The sequence below is a fragment of the Adiantum capillus-veneris genome, chromosome 8 (assembly GCF_014529385.1).
Source record: "Adiantum capillus-veneris isolate H3 chromosome 8, ASM1452938v2, whole genome shotgun sequence".
NCBI classification, from domain to species: Eukaryota; Viridiplantae; Streptophyta; class Polypodiopsida; order Polypodiales; family Pteridaceae; genus Adiantum; species Adiantum capillus-veneris.
The window spans coordinates 151,313,966-151,324,151 of record NC_140938.1 but is presented as its reverse complement, the minus strand read 5'-3'; positions in this window follow the sequence as shown (position 1 = coordinate 151,324,151).

Here is a 10,186-nt window from a genome sequence, read left to right as displayed (position 1 = left end):
TGCAATGTAGTCATCTTGACTACTAGAGAGAAAATCTTATGCTTTTCTTTTTCTTGAAACCCTTAGCAACCAATCTAGCCTTATACTTAGGCTCGGGATCTTTTGTCAGGTACTTCCTCTTATACACCCATTTGCAAGGCAAGTCTTGTTTGTCCTTTGGCAACTCTGTCCATTTCCAAGGTTTCATTAGCCATAATCAAACTATACTCATATTGCATTGCGTGCTCCCACTTCACGCTATCTTCCATCTCAATAGCCTTCTGGTAGCAGGTAGGCTCTCCGTAGTCCGGTGACCAATAGATAGTCTAATCCTGATTGAAACCACTCAAGGGCACGAGGTACACATGTAGATCTCCTCACTTCCTAACTGCTAGATTCTGCTCATCAGGAATATCACTAGCCCTCTCTACATCACTACTAACAGAAGGTACATCACTAGTAGGTTGAGCTATTTGCGTAACTAGACTTGATGCTACATCCTCAAATCTCACTTTGCGATAACTTCTTTTATAGGTTGTCTACGCATCTTTGATTCATTAAAGATCACTTGTGAGCTATGAATAACTCTTTGAGATTTTGGGTGCCAGAGAGACAATAACCCATCTCTCCAACTGCAACATATCCAATGAAGATGCATTTGTGAGACTTGGGGTTCAGCTTCTTTCTGAGCTCCTTAGGCACATGTGAGAATGCTTCATACCCAAACACACATTGGTGCAATCAAAGTGTGTTGACCCTAGCAGATGGCATAAGCAGTTATATGTATGTTGACAGATGCTTGGCAGAGGGCTAGAGCAGGTGGGAAGAGCCTGGGCAGGCAAGTGGCAGCGGAGATGTATGCCTTATGAGGTTTGACATACCAAAAAGGCTCCAAATAGGGCCTAAGAGGATAGCAGGTGAAGAATGTCTGAGGTGCTAGTTTTTGACCCATATATGTAGAGCTTGAGGTGCTAAAGGAACACGTCCAAACGGCTCGTCAAACAGAGCCACAGTGTGCAAGATATGATGCTTTGAAGTTAGAAGTGATTATAGATATGAGATGGATAGGTCAAGTGATGTCAGGTAGTCCGAGCCAGTTTGGAGCTATGGGTGTGTAGAGCTCAATTTATGGACCCTGCTAGTCTTTTCAGATCGTCGTTTGGAGTCCAGGATGTCAAGTTATTAGCAGTCGAAGTTTTGCCAGGGGCCAGGTTTGTGTTGGGTTGGTCACCTCGATCGGTGTGTCATCTGGGGTTTTTTTTGAAACTCGACACGATTCAAGAGGGTAGTGCTCACTATATGGGTATAGCCAGAAGTTACAATGCGTCAAGCGGAGGTACGGACTACGAGATATGGTCGGTCAAAGTTTGGGTGCGGTTGCTCGAGGTTGGTTGCAGATGAATTTCAGCGTTTTTGCGGCCTTGGATGGCAAGCTTGGGAATCTCAAAATATGGCAAGGATCAAGTGCCTCATAGTCGGCACAATGGAAACTTGATCAGGCTTTACGGCTCAAGCACAGGATTCATAGGTGTCAAATAGCAGAGTTTTGAAAATGGAAAAAAAGGGTCTTTAGAGAGGTGTTCAATGGGTTTTAAAGCATGGGAGGGCCAAAGAGCCTGGCGGATGCCACGTGGCAAGAGTTAAGCCACATACGGATGAGCAAGTAAGATTGGAGGGGTATAACTCGGGGCATGAGCCCATTAAGGAACATATGAAGGTGGGTTCCTAGGCTATGGCGTCCTGTTGGGCGGTGTTGTGTGTACGCTACGAGGGGAGACCCTAGGCGATTTTGGCCAAGCGGTGGTGCCTATAGGCGGCTGAGATGGCATCACTAGCCTGTTGCAGTTAATGATGTGGCACCCTACTTGGGTGTGATTCCCGCGCCCCTTGGGGCAAACCTTTTATGAGAGAAAGAATGGGAGCACCGACGGTGGTATCGGTGCCCCACTTGGGGGTTGATCACATGGAAGTCTTGGGGATCAAGAAAGTCGGGCTAGAAATAGCAAAGCGGGGCGTCCCATGTAGGGGGACCAAAAATAGAAAAGGTGTCGGTCTAAGAAGGGGATGCACACACACCCATAAGGGGGCCGAATTTTTTGCATGTGAAGAAAAGAGGATTTTGGCTAGAGAGGAGAAGAGCTCGGAGGGGAGTTCCCAAGCGGCAGAGGAGAGGAAGGAGGTCTTCCATTTGGGGCTGGAGAGGAAGAAGGTAGGATTCTCTTTTGGGAGCCAAAGGAGGAGAAGGATGGAGGCTTCATCTTGTGCAAGAGGAGGGTTTCTCTGAGAGAAAAGCTTCTTTGGAGGTCGAAGCAGAGCTTGCATACAATTTTTGGAGCAGGATTTGGAGTCAACGAGGGCGCCATTAGGGAGTTTTTGCTTGCCGCTCTCAGTGAGGAGAGTTGCACAAGTGGTGAAGCCGAAGTTGCCAATTTTCTTGATGCTTGAGGTTGCCATGCCGAGCCGGGTATAGCTGAAGTTTCATGGATGTTTGTAGAAGGTTTTTTTGTCACAATTGAAGCAAAGTATATCAATTTTTGGTGTCGTTTCTTTCCCTTTCTCCCCTTCTTCTCTTTGCTATGTTCCAATTGTGTGGTGCCGATGTTTGAGATGTGTGTACCTCCTCGGGCCTTTGTGTGTGTGAGAGAGACAGAGAGAGTGGTGTGTGCTGCGGCATGGTCGTAAATATGCAGAATCCGGTGTGGATTGATGTCGATCGTGTGAGTTTCGAAGGTGAACTCTAGTGGATTGGGATGTAGTGATTATCCAGGGCTATAGAGAGGCAGTTTGTTTGGATTTTGGGTGTGTTCCCCTTTCCCCCTATCCATCTTCTGGTGCCCCCACCGAGGAGTGCATAGATGCTTCGATTTGAAGGTTAAAGCGGTGTTTGAAAGCTGACAAGCGATTGGCGGATGGTCGAGATATTCGGAGGTTGTGTTTGAAGATAGTAGGGATGATGGAGCCAAGCTTTGGCCCCATATTCACAGGTGTTGAAGATCTCCACCGCTACTTGCCAGCCTAGGCTCTTCCCACTTGCTCTAGGCCTCTCCCAAACATCTGTCAGCATACATATCACTGCTTATGCCCTCTGCTAGGGTCGACACACTTTGACTACACCATCATTGCCCAACCCCCTTGTTGAACATTTATGTTGAACCAAAAAGCATCTTTATTCTTCTACCAACTTCAAAATTAGGTAAACATTATCCAAAACTGTGAGCAAACCACAAAAAACCTACCATATGTACACTACTGTCAAAACTCAAGTGGGTTGCCCCACCCCTTGCATCACATAGTCTCCGTCTGGATCAAAATCCTTGCAGAGATTTCCTCCATCCATCTGTAGCACCTACCAACAATGTTTCACCCATGTCCGCAGCCATCCGTGCACACAATATGCCCAAATCACTTTAGCATTTCTCCACACGTTTACTTGCCTTAGAAGCACACCTGGCCCTGCAAACATACTACCTGCATCGACCAACAATTCTGATCCTCCCTCCCAACCATGTGAAGCAAAATTCCTCTCAATGGAACTCTGTATTTGGTTGATAATACACCTCACTGATGCACTACGAGCATATATTTCAACCAGTTATGGCATACCTCTTTTGACAGCTTGGACTCACCCTCGACATCTCTTTTCTTCGTCGTAGAACATGCCCATGGCATTGGACTCTTCACCTGTAGAGGGACTAACCCTCGCATCACCTGTATTTTGGTCAAAGCTTTATCCACAAGCACTTACATCTCTCCATCCATGGCATCCTCAACATCATCAAAGCCCCAATCAGCTTCACTTTCACAATATACTTGATCCAAAAAACCTATGTCCATAGTACCATCATGGCAGTCCATAGGCATCTCCAGCTGCTCCTCTCTTTGGTGAACATCCATCACATCATGAGCATCAGAAAGATGGCCAACCCCTTGTTTTCTGCTTCATCATCATCCTCCTATAGACTTGGTAGGCCAGCTTGGCTATCCATATCGGATTTATCTTCCTTAGCAAAGCTTTGAACCAATTGCACCGCCCCATTAATTTTCACTGATACCTTCATCAACATGGCCGCCAATAGAGCAATGCATGTCACCTTTGACAGCATATCCTCTCTCATTTGATTTGGCACTTCAACCTCTTCTTCTTCCAGATTGGCTATGACCACATCATCGGCTAAACAAGAAGGCACCTTTACCTTTACCAGCACCGGCTCATCAGACTCTGTCTCCTCACCATAGGATGTGGGCTCATGCGGTTTATCTTTGTCTCTTGTCTCCCAGAAATTGAAACTGGCCTCTCCATCTTCATCAGCATCATACACTGACTCGGCATCCGCATCTTCAATCGCTTGCTGCTCCACAAAAGCTTGGCCATCGTCTAGGCCTTGCACACTTTCTTCATCTCCTTCCCTTCCACGCTATCGGCATCTGCCACTGACTTGCACCTTGCTACCTTATCATGCAAACTTTTTACAAGAACAAGCTTTATCTCTTCAATCTGCTATGGAAGCCTAACATATGCTACCTCTTTGGCACATTGCTCACTTCAACAAGGGGCTTATCCTCTTGGACAAACTCATCCATCATTGGCACATGCACATCATAAACTCGAACATAATCAATTGTTTACATTTCGCACAACTGAAGGAGTACGAGCGGAAGTGTGACGCGAGAGAGAGTGCGAGAAGAAGAGCACGACGATATGGTGAACTCGCTCTACTGTAATGTGTAGAGCATAGTGAGTTCTTATTAGGTTTTTACAAAAGAATATGTGTACATACCTGGCAGCCCGCCCACTTACCTGGGCGACCACATTGGGCTTTATACCCCAACAACCTCCCACTTAAAGTCCAATGTGGTACTTTAAGTGTGAGAGAAGCTACTATACAAGCTAATATACAAGAGATGTAGAGAAGTGATGTACTACCCTACACCTAACTGCTTGCGAAAATGCGCAAAGCTCTCTGTGGGAAGTCCTTTTGTAAGTAGATCAGCAGGATTTTCTGTGGTGTGAACTTTGACAAGCTGAAGTTGCTTATCCTCGAGCATTTCCCTGATGAAATGATACTTCACATCCACATGCTTTGTCTTTGAGTGATAAAGTGGATTGCGAGCCAATTGTATAGCACTTTGACTATCACGATATAACACAGGCATCTCTTCTTTGATTCCCAAATCTGTTACTAGTCGATTAAGCCAAATTGATTCTTTGCATGCCTCTGATGCTGCAACATATTCAGCCTCTGTAGTAGACTGAGTAACACAATCTTGTAATCTAGAACGCCATGATACTGCTCCACCAGCCAATGTAAAGACATACCCTGACGTAGACCTTTGGTTGTCTAAGTCACCTGCATAATCTGAGTCTGTAAAACCCTTTACACTAAGCTCCTGACTCCCATAGCATATACGCATACTCTTTGTAGCTTTCAGGTATCTCAATATTCCTTTCACTCCCTCCCAATGTTTCTTGCCTGGGTTTGACATGTATCGACTTACTACTCCCACTGCAAATGCAATGTCTGGGCGAGTAGCAATCATTGCATACATCAAACTACCCACTGCAGACGCATATGGAATCTTATCCATTTCAGCCTGTTCTTCCTCAGACACAGGACAATCTTGTTTGCTAAGTTTCACATATGGTGGCAATGGAACACTCAATGCCTTTCCCTTCTCCATATTGAAACGTTGCAAAACCTTGTCAATATACTCTGTTTGAGATAACCAAATCAACTTCTTTGATCTGTCTCTCTCAATGCGCATACCAAGTATATGACTTGCCTCACCCATGTCTTTCATGTCAAACGATTTTGCCATCTTTGACTTCAAAGCTGAAATTTCTTCCAAGTGCTTGCCAGCAATCAACATGTCATCCACATACAAAATAAGGATCAACCAACTACCATCCTTAGCCTTCTTTGTATATAGACAGCGATTGAACTCACTACGTTTGTAGCCTTGAGAAAGCATAAACTTGTGGAATTTATGGTACCATGCCCTCGGTGATTGTTTTAAGCCATAAAGACTCTTTAACTACTGGCATACCCAATCTTCCTTGCCTTTCTCAACAAACCCACCAGGCTGCTGCATGTAAATTTCCACATCTAAATCACCATGCAAGAACGTTGTCTTGACATCCATTTGGTGCAACACCAAATCTAATATGGCAACCAATGCAAGAAAGCATCTCAATGTAGTCATCTTGACCATCGGAGAGAAGACTTCATCAAAGTCAATGCCTTGTTCTTGCTTAAAGCCCTTGGCAACAAGCCTTGCTTTGTACTTTGGCTGACTATCATGAGCGGTCATCTTATACCTGTAAACCCATTTACAAGGTAGAGCCTTTTTGCCCTGTGGTAATTTAACTAGCTTCCATGTCTTGTTTTTATGCAGAGCTGTCATCTCTGACTGCATGGCCAATTGCCAATTCCCGGAGTCCTTCATTTTCACTGCTTCCTTGTAACATGAAGGCTCATTGCAATCAGTCAACATGACATAGTTCATAGATGGAACAAACCTATCAGGAGGTCGTGTGACACGTCCAGATCTACGCACAATAGGTGGCTCAGGCTCAGCCACAACCTGTGGTTCCACTCTATCCTGTCCTTGCTCCTCTTGAGCCCTGACATTTTGTCTTCCACGTGCAGGTCCATCTTCTTGGAAGACAACTCTTCTAATCTCCCCAACCCTCTTTGGTTTAGAATGATATTTGGATTCATTAAAGTGAACATCATTGTTGCGGACAACCTTTTTGGATTCGGGATCCCAAAGTCTGTACCCCATCTCACCAGAATTACCATAGCCTAGAAAGATGCACTTTCTACTCTTTGGCTCAAGTTTGTTCCTAAATTCCTTTGGAACGTGAGTATATGCCTCACAGCCAAAGACTCTGAGATGCTTGTATGAGGGCATTTTGCCTGACCATACCATCTCTGGCACTAAATCCTTCTGCAAAACCTTGCTAGGAGATCTATTTACAAGATGAACAGCTGTTGATACAGCTTCAGCCCAAAACCCATTTGGCAGCTGTGCATTAGACAACATACTTCTGACCTTCTCTTGTATGGTCCTATTCATCCTCTCAGCAACACCATTTTGAGGAGGATTGTAAGGAGCAATAAGTTCACGTTTTATACCTTTTGAGTCACAAAAGTCCTGAAAGGCCTTTGAAACATACTCTCCACCATTGTCAGCGCGTAAGCATGTAAGCTTCTTGCCACTCTGATTCTCCACAAGTGTCACCAACGTTTTGAAAACACTAAACGCTTCATCCTTGTGCTTGAGAAAGTAAACCCATACTTTCCTCGAGTAATCATCTATAAATGTCATAAAGTAAGAAGCTCCCCCTAGAGATAGGTTAGGCATAGGTCCACACAAATCACTATGAACAAGTGCCAACTGTGTATCTCTTCTACTGCTTCTATGCTTATGTGGCTGCTGTGTTTGCTTACCATACAGACAATATTCACAGAATTCAAAATCATTAAATGAAAAGCCAGGCAAATAACCAGAACGAGACAAGATTTCCATTCCCTTCTTGGACATATGTCCTAACCGGCTATGCCACAAAGAAACGTTCGGCTGCTCGGTTACATTGATTACATTTTTAGAGACATTTGATACATAAATCATGTAAAGTCCTCTAGACTTTACTCCATGTGCTACTGTCATAGAACCCTTGGATATCTTCCACATGTTTTGTCCAAAAGTGGTGACGTAGCCAGCATCATCAAGTAAACCTGTGCTGATCAAGCTCTTTGTAATTGCGGGAACATGTCTCACATTCTTCAGCGTGAAAGAAGAGCCATTCTGAAACTTCAATTGAACATCTCCAACACCTAAGATCTCACATGTCTGCCCATTGCCTAGCCGAACATGATCTTTAGTGGTCACATAAGAGGTAAACCACTCCTTGTTTGGAGACACATGAAGTGATGCCCCTGAGTTTATAATCCAGTCACTCAGTGCATTTCCATCAGATGCTGTAAGAAGAGCTGAGTCCATTGTATTCTTCAACAAGTAGATGTCTCCTGACACTAGACTGTCATCCTCTGCAACAGTGTTTGTCACATTTATTTCTTGAATCTTCACTGAGGACTTGTTCTTCTCACCATGGTCTTCAGCTTTCTCTTTGCCTTTTTTTGCTTTCCATTCTCTGCAGTCTCTTTTCATGTGACCCTTCTTGCCACAATGGTAGCATTCTATGTCACTCTTGCCCTTAGCATTGCGGGACTTGCTACGAGACTGATTCCTCTTTCCACCTTTGTACTTTTCTTTGGTCCTTCCCTTGACAACTAAGGCTGTTCCTTTGCCTTTGTCCATTGTCTTTCTATTGGTTTCTTCAGTAAGCAGACTTCCTTCTACACCTGCTATGTTCAAACCATTTGGAGGTGTAGAATTACTCAAAGCTGTGCGAAAAGTGTCCCAACTTTCCGGCAAGGTGATCAACAGGAACATAGCTCTAGCAGGTTCATCAAACTTGACACCTTGAGCTGACAACTGACTATAGATTGTGTTGAATTCATTCAGATGATTGGACATAGGTGTCCCTTCTTTCATCTTCAAGTCAACAAGCTTCTTAAGCCAGTATACCTGTGAAGCTGCACTCTGCTTCTCATAAAGATCACTCAACTTTAACCATGCTTGATAAGCCAACATCTCGTCTGCTACATTGAAGTAAACGCTTTCTGCCAAAGTCAGCATAATGGTAGAAAGTGCCAATTCATCCATTTCGCTCCATTCATCTTCGTCCATATCTTCTGGTTTTATCCCCTTGAGCTTTATAGGTTTTATCTGCTTCTTTTGTACCAACACGTGCCAAATCTGCTTCTTCCACAATGGGAAATTGGTTCCATCCAGCTTCTTGATATTGTAAAGAGCAATGTCCTGTGATCCAGCCATAGCTATGCTTCACAGTAGTTTACTTTCCTGGGAAAAATTCGGTAGAGTTTCCCCTATAAACTGACCTCTGAAGCAATATCAACCTGTCAAATGAACCAAGAAAGCTTCAGATTCTGCATAAATTTTGGCAGAGTATCCTTTGTAAAATGGCTCTGGTGTACTCAAAAACAGCTCAAAAAACACTGTCTCTCTAACACTGTAAGCTGTGGGTAAACCTGTCCTGCACCTGTACTGTCTCTGATTGTCCTGTCACTGTCCTGTAAGCATAGACTGCGACAATGCCTCAACGGCAGTAAAGCAAAGATGCAATCCCAACTGTCTAACTCACAGTCAATACATCCTAGCTGCCTATCTAAGGGTGCTCGAGGGATCGCTCCAAGACCTGTATCACCGAAAGGATCTCAACATTCGAGAATCCCCCAGCTCAATAAAACCTCACTCGACCCTCAACAAAGGCTGCAGTAAATCTGACAGTACATAGACTTCCCACAAAGTCATACATCCACAAATTTTCCACTGTATGCTGTAACCGCTGCGGCGGTTGTTTGCTGCGTGACTCACAGCGAGCAAACCCTCAACAGACATACATCATCTCTGACAATACATCCCATGTGGAAGTACCTACAATGTCAGGATGAAATCTGGAATATCAAGCAGCAAACACAAGCTACCTGATGAACTAGTGAATGTCGCCTACAGTCTGTGTGTAGATGCGCCCGTGTCGTATGTGACACGCCTCCAAGAACTGTGAGCCATCCTTCGATGTGTAGACAGCCACAAATCAACACTCTGGGAGTGTCGATATCCTCAGCACCTGCAGTCGTAGGCCGAAAACCCCAAATTTGCAGAGTCGGATCTGCACCCGCTGAGACCACGTAGTCGAAAATGGCCTGCGCAGAACTTTGTCGAAGCCGAACGGTGATTGAGATGACCTCAGAATGAAATTCAGAGCACACCCAGCCCTGCGGGCTGTCCCACAAGATTTGGGGCCGTGTCGTTGCCTTTCGAATTTCACTCCAATCTGAGCTGGTGACTCTAGCCTCCTGCAGTGCTGCCCCGAGCCTCGATCTGAGCTCTGATACCAGTTGAAGGAGTACGAGCGGAAGTGTGACGCGAGAGAGAGTGCGAGAAGAAGAGCACGACGATATGGTGAACTCGCTCTACTGTAATGTGTAGAGCATAGCGAGTTCTTATTAGGTTTTTACAAAAGAATATGTGTACATACCTGGCGGCCCGCCCACTTACCTGGGCGACCACATTGGGCTTTATACCCCAACAACAACTAGCACTACCTTTAATTGAACCA